This window comes from Lathamus discolor, chromosome 1 (assembly GCF_037157495.1).
Source record: "Lathamus discolor isolate bLatDis1 chromosome 1, bLatDis1.hap1, whole genome shotgun sequence".
Classification (NCBI taxonomy): Eukaryota; Metazoa; Chordata; class Aves; order Psittaciformes; family Psittacidae; genus Lathamus; species Lathamus discolor.
The window spans coordinates 49,680,983-49,692,024 of NC_088884.1; the positions used below are offsets into that span (position 1 = coordinate 49,680,983).

At 38.9% G+C, this 11,042-nt stretch overlaps 1 long non-coding RNA gene across 2 annotated transcripts in view; it reads left to right on the forward strand.

The window, feature by feature from the left end:
• Positions 1–2,396, forward strand: part of LOC136009820 (uncharacterized) — a 33,057-nt gene extending 30,661 nt beyond the window's left edge. For both annotated transcript variants that reach the window (XR_010610670.1, XR_010610669.1), the window contains exon 3: positions 2,311–2,396. This is a non-coding gene — a long non-coding RNA (uncharacterized LOC136009820). The remainder of the gene's footprint in view (positions 1–2,310) is intronic.
• Positions 2,397–11,042: the final 8,646 nt, after the last annotated feature.

Consider the following 11,042-nt stretch of genomic DNA (forward strand, 5'->3'; position numbering starts at 1 on the left):
CCACAGTCTAAATCACTTGTGGGAAGTGTTAAAAAACATAGTTGGAAACAACACTTATTCATCTGACGTAACTGAATTAGTTCATAAATAAAAGAAAGATGTGTGACCCTTATTGATTTTTTTCCCTCTTTGAATATAATGGCTGCTGCTTGAAAGGAAAGAAAGAAAGGAAAGAAGAAAAGAGGAAAGGAAAGAAAGGAAAAGAGGGAAGGGGAGGGACATATAATAATGTGTATAATAATGTGTCTAGCTACTCTATCATATGAAATGAACAATTTTCATGATATTTTTCTCATTCTTCCGTCATTCTAGATAAAATGTAGATGCTGAGTGTATACACTCAGTAGTAAGATGAGAAATTTAAAATTATGGAATTATTTTTTGAAGTTACTCTATTCTGCAACCAGAAGTTGGAAAAAGATGCATGTTTGTGTAGGCATTCAAAGAATAATACGATTGGGCCACTTGCTTTAAGTTGATATGACAACCAATACTGATGGAAATAGTCTGTAATCTGAATTACCTCTTGTTAAAAGAAAGGACAGACAAATTAATTGGTTTCTGTAATGCAAGGACTTCTCTGACTAGCAGGCTAATTTGAGTGGCAGATCTCATCTTCCTCCTGCTGATAGATGTTCTTCTTTATTTCAATTACTAAAGTAATGAAAACTTAGATTAGTAAAAAAAATGCAGTTTCTGGTTCTGATTTAATAAAGGTTACATACTGTGCCGATAGATTCTAAAACATATTTTTAAAATCCCTTATCTTGTCCTTCTTTCTTGTCACCTTTCTGTTTATCCCATTCATCATTTAAACATTGTCTTCTCAAATGGGATTCACCTAACTTCAGCCATCTAGAAGTTAATAATCTAGTCTAAGTGAGAGTCAATAGAAAGTGACAGGAACCTCCTGAGGGTGATTCAGTTTATCCTAAAAAAAATAATTTAGCCAGATTAAAATAAATTGCCCCCTGGAAGTGGGCTACCCACTTATTTTCTAAAGGGAATGCAGCCATCTAGCGTGGAGTAGATGCCCAACTGCTATACAGGTAATGGTAGGTGAATCCTATCTCTAGAGTGGAAGCTGTTTGAGGAAGAAATTCAGAGACACAATTTGAGTAAGTCTTCCAAATGTTCCTGTAGATACCTGTGGGATTAAAACAAGCCAAACCAAACAAAACCAAACTAAACCAAAAACCGACCAACCAAACCCCCAAAACCCCACCACAAAAACTAAAAAGCGTCACCAAAACACAAAAAGCTTCATCATTTGGAAATAACAACAATAAACCTCCTAAACACATATAGATATGTTTGGCTTCCACCAATGATTTTCTGTGACATCTTCCCAAGTTATCTTGAGAATCTTGAAAAAGCTGACCCTTTATGTCTAGATGCCTGAAAAAGGCATAAAGATCTTTGGGCTGCCGAAGACCTGCTGGAACTATCAGAAAGTCCAAATCTTATGCTTCCAATGGTATTGCACAGTCCTTGTGAGCTAGAGGTCTTTTTATGTTGACCTGCCGAAGTTTATGGTGTGCACACCTGGTTTTATATATTTATAATTATTTTTGCATGAAAGTGAAAGTAGAGATATTGCGTCAAATATTTTGGCACTTCAAGAAGCTTTTCCTTAAAATCTTTTGGTTTCCATTAAAAAAAAAAAAATCCAAGAATCTCTTCTTCCTTTCCTTGTCCTTGGTTCCCTTGATTGAAGAGTTATGAAGATGCTGTTCTTCAGTATTGTTATAACTGATGTTTGTGAATGATTCTTTCAGGACTTGCTTCCTTCTAGATTCTGTAAATAAGAACTAGTAATCAGAAGGTCCTGATTTTTGTACATTGAAACTTTTTTTATTGAAACTATTTTTCTTTTGATCCTCAAAAGCAAAGGAAATATTGCTAATCACTTCTTTCTCATATTTTAGGGAACATCATTTAATCCTTCCTTAAACAGAAACCTCTGCTGGAGCAAGAAACAGATGCTGAAGCCAAGAGCAGATAAACATGTCATGTTAGTCATGATGAACTAGTATAATCCAGCTATAGGTGCTTCTTTGCTACTAAGTGCTTGTACGCAGTCAGAGGCTGTGTGCGGCGAGGCTCTTGCCCAGCAGTTCCCAGGACCTGCAGGCAGGGCTGGGGAGAATCTGTGGGATGGATGTTCACTCTCCCACTGCACTTCTAACGTGCTGTGCCTTCCAAACCTGAGGTCTCTTTAAAGGACTGAATTAAGGCTCTTAAATACCAAAATCAGGTTTGAGTATTACAGCCCCAGATAGCTGACTCAGCTATTTTCTTCTTCTGTAGGTGCCTCTCAGACACCTAGGATCTCCCAGCAGCTGAAACTCTGTTTTCTGCAGGACCATGAGTTTTGAAGTTGGGTATTTCAACATCTGTCTTCCATTCAGACTTGAAATGAATCCATCAACATGGCATTTTCCAGTGTGAATCCCCTCAAGGGAGTAGCTGTCCTCACGACATGGCCAAAATAAGTCAACAAGATGTGATTCTTCATAAAAGGTAGCTGCAACACCTTATCACTACAAATTACATCTAATGATACAGCTTAGTGGCAAGGACATTTTCCTAGGATGCATAAGGCTGCTGGGCTGGACATCTCAAACAAAGACTTTTTACAAGGGCATGTAGGGATAGGACAAGGGTTAACGGCTTTAAACTGAAAGAGGGTACATTTAGATTAGATATAAAGAAGAAATTCTTTACTGTGAGGGTGGCAAGGCACTGGAAAACAGGTTATCCAGAGAAGCTGTGAATTTACCATCCCTGGAAGTGTTCAAGGCCAGGGTGGGCAGTGTTTTGAGCAACCTGGTCTAGTGGAAGGTGTCCCTGTCTGTGTCAGGAACCAGATGATCTTTAAGGTCCCTTCCAACTTTAGCCATTCTGTGGTTATGATTCTGTGATTCTATGATTCTGTGTTCAAGGTCTCTCCCAAGCAAAGCCATTCTATAATTCTATCAAGTTCAAAGGCACAGTCCTTGCTTCTGAAGTGGTGGCCTTTCCCATCAGGTTAAAAGCAGTTTATATAGGACAAGCTCTTCACCTCTCCAGGAGACATTACAGCCAAGACTCCAGAAAACCATAAGCAAACAATACGGAGAAGCTAAATTTACATCTTGAGTATTGGACTGTCGTCTTTAACTAAGGCAGCCTGGGTTGTGATCCTCTCATTTTAAAGTCAACAGCTGTTTTTAAGTAAAATAGAGGGAAAAAAAAGTTGGGATCAAAATCTAACACTTGGTCAGAACCATAGACATTACTCAGGACAATTTACCACATCAGCTTTTCTTGTATCCCTTTTTTATCCCTTTAATCCCTTCCAGCCTTGAGCCTTTAGAGACCAGATTTTAAAATGAGGTGTTTCTCTCTTGGAGTTTTCTACATGAATAACACCTTTTCACAATACACATTTAAATGTTGCTTTCTGTAGTTACAGTGGAAAAGTGCTTAAGGAAAGGAAGAAGAATCACATTTTTAGACTGGAGAAAACATTTGATGAGATCTGAATGCTGTAGAAATAGAAAGCCAGCTTGACTACAAACAAAATTAAGGGGATGAAGCCAGCAAGTGGAAAAGCTGCATTCCTCATAATAACTCTGCCAACAAGGTACTGACAGAAGAAAATGTTGAAAGCTACAGTTTGTTAGAGCTGACGCTGTGTTCAGAGAGAAGCTCTGTTACTTTCTTGGTGTAAGAATTAAATGTTTCGGTTTTGGCTTTTTGGAATCTAAAAGTTACTGATAGGCTTTTATAATGTTGCACAAATGGTATCTTAACACTAAAACAACTCCTGAATGATAAATCTAAGCTCATCATATTGGACCATTCCTTGGCCTTAATTCTGTATTTGTTCACTCACTACATAATTAAGATTTATTTACATGGGAAATCTGTCATCCATTCCCCTTGAACTCAGAAAAAACCTATGCACGTTGTGAGTAATGTATGTACATGAATCCCTTAGGTGAACTAATGATCTCATATACCACATATGTTTTTCAGACACAACAGCATTACTAGTACTGTTGATTAGAATTTGTACTTTAAAGGTTGAAGGTCATTAAGGCAGTTTCTGAAATTACATCATCCCAACTCTGACAGGCCAGTAGAGACTGACATTTTAAAGTAATACTGTTTAAAAGCAGAACACTGAAATTATAAGTGCATTTGCCAAGTTAAAGGTTTGTAAAAATAGAGTGCTCTTCAGATACGAGTGAGCGGATAATGTATCACGAGTATGTTTCACGAAAATATGACCTGCAAGTATTTGCCCTCATTTATTGACTATGTGATGAAAATCCTAAAATTATTTACCTTTTCTAACCCCAGGGTGTATTTGAAGCATTTTGCCTATTGTCACAAATGTTGTTTCTTACAGAATCACTCATCTGCAGAATGTCATCTGCCCTCTTTCCCACCACCACATTTGTCTGTGCTAAATTGCCCACACAGAAGTACCTCCCCTCCTTCTTTCACACACCGAAACATACAAGTGCCATAAACAACCTTCTCACACAGGCTAAGACACAAACACATGCTGTCAATGGAGGGAGTTTTATACTAAGTAACCCCTAAAAGTATTTTTTTCCCGTTAGCTGATGCTAAATGGGTGACCTCAGCCATGCAGACCCTCCAGTTTAATTTCCCAAAGCATTTATAAGCTTGAGCTCTTAGAAATACTTTTCATATACTAAAACAGCTGCGTATACTCTTGTAGAATGGCACAAAGGTTAATCTCAATAAATTTGTGAGGCTTTTTCTGGGGGCTTGATTTTGATTGAATTTCTAGAATCTGCTGTTAAACAAGGTCTCCTGTTTTAGCAGCTGGTTAAAAGACTCAGGTGAAATCCTTCAAGAATCCCATAGTTTATACTTAACAAGATTTAATTATTTTACAAATTATCTCTTTCACATTAGTGCTCCCTCTGCATTTGCCACAACCAAAAGAGCAATCCAAGTGTTGAATTATGAAAAACAATTCCAGTGTAGAAATATGGGTAATACACGCAAGGTCAAAAAACAGGCAAGAGTAATTTGCAACAACTAAATTGCTTGATGTAATACTTTGGCTTGATAGTCTTTAAGAGGAGCCTTTACATAAGTCAAAGGTCTTTGGAGTAATTTGCAAATCAAAATCCTACCACTCTCCTAAATCCTTTTAATCCAGTCGTTAATCTCAATAATGACCTAGTTTTTGGAACCTTTACTGTGTTCAGCCACTTAATGACATTACCTAGTTTGCCCTTTGAAACTTTTAGAGGAGAAATACATGGACATAAATAACGTCCTGCTAAAATGTAACTGAAGCCATCCTGAACAAGTGCAGTTTTATAGAAGAAAATCTCCTAGCACCTGCTGAAGTCTCATAAAGCTTCTCTCTTTACCATAACACTATGATTTTTATTAGGTAGTAGAGCTTTGCATAATAGAATGGAAGAACGAGGTGGATACCAAATAGCTGACAATTGTTAAAGACATCAAAGTGAAGAATGAGCAGCTATTATATAGTCTGGATTTTTTTCTCAGTATAGACTGCTGTGCATTGTATGATCACTGATATACCTGTTTTTCTGCAAAAATAGATCATGGAGAAAATCACTGGATTCATATGAGTTTTGAAATTATAGAGGAAAGAAACTATCAAACATGAAAACACACAGAGCAACTTTTTCCACATGATTCTCTTACAGAGAGTAAGAACTGGTTCAGTTTTAGTGGGAGACGCTTCATTAATACCAAAATTCCTTAACAAGAGAAGGCATAGAACAGCTAAACCACAGCATTGTACAGCACTAAATGCTCTCCGATGCTACACACAGGTGAAAATTAAAGCCTGAAGTTCACTTAGTCATTGCTTAGCTGGCACATAGGCTCTATACTGTGTCTGGGGAGGCATACCGGGAGAGTTTTACACAGTAGGATGATGCACTTTCTGTGTAATTCCACCACCGAGATAATCACATACCTGCTGGATTCCCAGATATCTTTCAAAGCTGTTAAGCATATTTTCAGATGAACTGCTAGAACAGTGGTTAGGCATTCCATTCCATTCCATTCCATTCCATTCCAGTCTAGTCTAGTCTAGTCTAGTCTATCATGTGTTTCATTTTCTTTTAGTTCTGAAAGAAAGATCTTAAGCCAATCATATTTTAAAAAGAAAGAGAAATCTTCTGTCTCTGATCTTTTCATAGCCATCCTGCACTGGAATTGAAGTTAAATAGTGTTTTTGGCTGTTATGCCTCAGAGAGGATACCAGAGAGTGAAAAAGGAACTGGACCCCCATGAAATGTATATAAAAAGACAGTAATGTATGCACTCTCCATAAGGAATCACAAAGGCTAAAAGCATTTGTTAGATTTCTAAGGCCAAAAAGCTATGACAGGTACAATGCATGCTCTAGTATCTATACACAACAGCTCTGAATTGAGTTTATTATTACTGGGAGTTTTGGGGGTTTATGCAGTGAAAGTAAAAGAAAGCCAAAAATACTAACAACAAAATGAATGAATGTTCACACTACTGTTGAGGATCTGAATGATCTGAGGAAGATAAGAGTCTTCTGTAGAAAAGTAATATGGCTCTAGAAAATTACATTTAAAATCTTTCATGTTTAATAGAAAATTAAAATCTTTGTCTAGGTTTTCTGAAGTATCCCATAGAATTCCGTAGAAGTATATTTTGCACATCCTAGTGCAAAACCTTTCAAAAGGTATTTTCTATCATATAAATGTATTTTCCGGGACCTTTGTTGTAAGTATTGTTTCTTCAGCTCATAAATTCTCTTCTTGGTTTATGTCTTTTTAACCATTATATTATTTCAAAATAGATAAAACAGTTTCTATTCTCATATGAGAATAGAAACTCATATGTAATGAGTTTCTACATTAAATCACTTGAACAAATAGTTATGAAGTTTTGTATGTCCTTGCTTTACCTTCCTTTTTAAGACTATCCACGTTCTATTTTTAAAAAGAATTAGTCTGTTGCACAGGTCTGCTTTGAAACTCAGATCCAACTGTTTTGTGAGCATGCTGAACAATGGTTTGCCATAATTATTCAGCCAGTAACTTACAAGATTTTAGATAATTTCTTCATTGTATGGCCTGAGTTCATGACTATGCCAGCCACTACTCTTGGGTATTTATGAAATAACAGAGAATCAGAGAATGGCTGATGTTGGCAGGGACTTCTGGATATCATTTACTAAGACACTCTTGCTCAAAGCAGGATCAGCTCCAGCAGATTACTCTCAGCTGTGTCCAGTTGGGTTTTGAATATCAGCAAGGTTGTAGACTCCACAACCTCACTGAGCAACCTGTTTCAGTGTTTGATCACTCTCATAGTAAAAAATATTTGCCTTGTGTTTTAAGTTGAATTTTCTGTGTATGAGTTTGTACCCATTGCCTGTCATCCTGTCATGGGGCACCACTGAGGGAAGCCTGGCTCCATCTTTTTACTTCCCATATAAGGTATTTGCATGGATAAGGCCCAGTTGAACCCTCTGTGCTCCAGGTTGAACAGTCTTGGCTGTCTCAGCCTCTCCTCATATGTGAGATGCTCCAGTCTCTTTACCATTTTCCTAGCCCTTTGGTGGACTTGGTCTAGTATTTCTTTGACTGTCTTTTACTGCAGAGTCCAGAATTGGACCTGGCCCTCCCGATGTGTCTCACTGGGGTGAGTTGAGCAGAAGGATCATCTCCCTTGACCCATGGGTCTTCATAATACAGCCCAGGATGCTGTTGAACATCTTTGCTGCAAGGGCACATTGCTGGCCCCTGGTCAGCTTGCTGTCCGTCAGAACTCCAAGGTCCTTCTCTGCAGAGTTGCTTTCCAGCTAGCTTGCCTCCAGCCTGTACTGGTGCATGGGATTATTCCTGCTGAGGTGCAGGACTTGGCATTCACCTTGATTGCACTTAATGAGGTTTCTGTAAGCCCATTTCTTGTACCTGTTGAGGTCCTTCCAAATGGCAGCACAGCCATCTGGTGTATCAACTGGTCCTCCTAGTTTTGTGTCATAAGCAAACATCGAGCCTATACCCAGTCCCACTATCCAGATCATCAATAAAGAGCTTCAACAGTATTCTCCCTAGTATTGACCCAGGAGATAAATCATTAAATGACTGGCTTTCAGCTGGACTTTGTGCTGCTGATCACAACCTGCTGAGCTTGGCAGATCAGCCAGTCCATTGTCCTCTCATCTGCCCTGTTCTAAGTCAATAAATAGTATCAATTGCTTTGCCTTCCCATTCTTTTGAAGAAAAGAAGAGCATGTACCAAGGGTAAAATTAGACACACATATAAGGATATATTTTTATGACAAGAGCATGTGCAGTCTCTTATAGTTAGAATTCACAAAATTGTATGCATTGGCCTCCATATAGCTGAAAATATCCTTTCTACTGAATTTGCGTAGCTAAATAAATATAACTTAGACCTTCAAGGCTCTGCAGATTTTATCAGAGGCTGTATGGATTTTTTACCACCCCTGGTAAAAAGTTTCTGTAACATTTAACCTAAATAATACACCTTTGACCATTTGAGATACAGTAGTGAAGACAATTTGCGTGGAGTGGAGTGTAGGAGAGCACAATGGTATATGAAATTACATCAAGGTAGCATTTCAGTCAGTGCATTGACAAACAGAAAAGCGAATGACAGCTTACTGGCATTTTCAAGGTTGTGTTTGCTAGTTCTAGTGACTCATCTTTGAGGCAGTCTCTGAACATCAACAGATATCGTTCAAACAGATACCTTTCCTAATCAAAAATTGCAGGCCACTTCTGAGACTCTAAAAATAATGTGGGGTTTTTTCCCCATCATTTTTAAGACATCTTCTTGATGAGCATTGAAAAATATCACAGGATTCTTATTTCTGTCTCAGTGGCAACTGCAATCCAGTGGAAGCAAGAGAGAAATCAGAAAGATAAAGGGCTATAGCAACATGCCAATGTGGCAACTGAAATTTGAGTTGACAAAAAAGAAAGTTTAAAAACTCTTGAAGCATTTGTGGAAAGGGGAAAGGTAAGATAAAAAAAAGATTGTACCAATATTCACATCTCTATTTAGCCATGTTCCATGAATATGCTTAGGTTTATGAATACAAATACTCTTAGTGAAATCGGTGACCAATTATACCTGTAAATACATCCAGGATGAGTACTACTGTAAAAAGAGGAAGGTTTGGGATGAGGGGTGGAGGCAGGGTACCTAAGCTAAGAGTACACAGAACCATAGACTGAGGTTGGGCTTTAGTTGGAGGTCTCTAATCCAAACTCTAGTCTGATCACATGCTCAAAGGAGCGCTAACTTCAAAGCCAGGCGAATTTGCTCAGGGCCTCACACACAGCTTCCCCGTGCAGTCAGTTCCTGTCCTTAACCACCCTTACCCTGAAGAGGTTTTGTGCTGTAACCCAACTGGATTTCCTTTCTTGGGACTTTCCACTGTTGCCTCTTGTGTGTGTGCTAAATTCTTTGTGGGAGGTATGGGAAGCTCTAGAAGGCAATCCAGCATATATGAGTTGGATTTGCCTTCTTGCATTTCTTGTCTTTCTCCATACAAGGAGATTCAGGTGATTGTTCTTCTAAAGCTGGAGCTTCACTGCACTACGTGAATGTCTTCACTACTGCTTTTCCTCGGAAGGAGAAATAAGTGAGGTACATGTAAGAATTCTATCACATGCTGTACCTTATGTACCAATATCTTAAACTCTGTACTTGAAAGACTCTTAGTTGGTCAGCTGTACCAATTGTACCTGCCATGCTTTATATTGATTTGTATTGTAGAGTATCTTTATTTTTTTCTCAGCCATGTTTCATAACTACTTCATTAAAATACAATACTTATTCTCCTTTCTAATGCATGTTTTCTAGGCTTCATGAAATCAGAGTCCTCCGTACATTTCTATCTTAAAATGCTGACACTCATGGTTGACCCTTTAAAATAAGAATATAAGACAAAAAATTGCTCTGGTAAATAACATAACATCCTGCTGGCGAATCATTACTGCATACTACTGTGTGCTGTGTGCACATCCCCACTATAAGGATCCATCGAAGGCATTTGTGTTTCCACACATGATGTGGTGAGTCACCTTCAGGTTTAACTGACAAAATGGCACTTAAAAATGAGGTTGAATGCTGCTATGTTTAATTCTTTATGTGATCCGAACCTAAAAACCATGGCCAAATTTCCCTAAATGTGTTCTCATTTAAATCAGTACACTTGTATCAGTAATCATGGAGCACTTGGTTTTCATACTTTTTTATCATAGAAGCAAACGCCTGAAACAGACCTCAGGGTCACTTAATCTTTCCCCACATGCACACCTGCTGTCAAAACAGACTCAACAATGTCTGTGTTAGTTCTGATGGGCATCAAAAACAGAGAGTAGTTGTGGTCCTTTGGCTAAAATCCTTTCAAACAATGGCAGCAGAGCTTTCCCCACAGTGCAGAAGGTTCTGTGTCTCCACACCGGTATTTGTGAATGGAGATGTCTCTGGCAGAAGGAGAAATGTCTGGTTAACAGCAGAGTCAGTCTGCTGCTAATCAGTAATCTGAGGCCCAGCGCTACGTGATTCTAATGCAGTCTGCCAGAGCGAGAAATCTGTGCTGGCTCATAATTCAGATAGATATGATTCAGGTATGGAAAGGACCTGGATGAGGGAACTGAGTGCACCCTCAGCAAGTTTGCTGATGACACAAAACTGGGAGGAGTGGCTGACACACCAGAGGACTGTGCTGCCATTCAGCGAGACCTGGACAGGCTGGAGAGTTGGGCGGGGAGAAACTTGATGAAATTTAACAAGGGCAAGTGTAGAGTCTTGCATCTGGGGAAGAACAACCCCATGTACCAGTACAGGTTGGGGGTTGACCTGCTGGAAAGTAGTGAAGGGGAAAGGGACCTGGGGGTCCTGGTGGATAGGAGGATGACCATGAGCCAGCAATGTGCTCTTGTGGCCAAGAAGGCAAATGGCATCTTAGGGTGCATTAGAAAGGGAGTGGTTAGTAGGTCAAGAGAGGT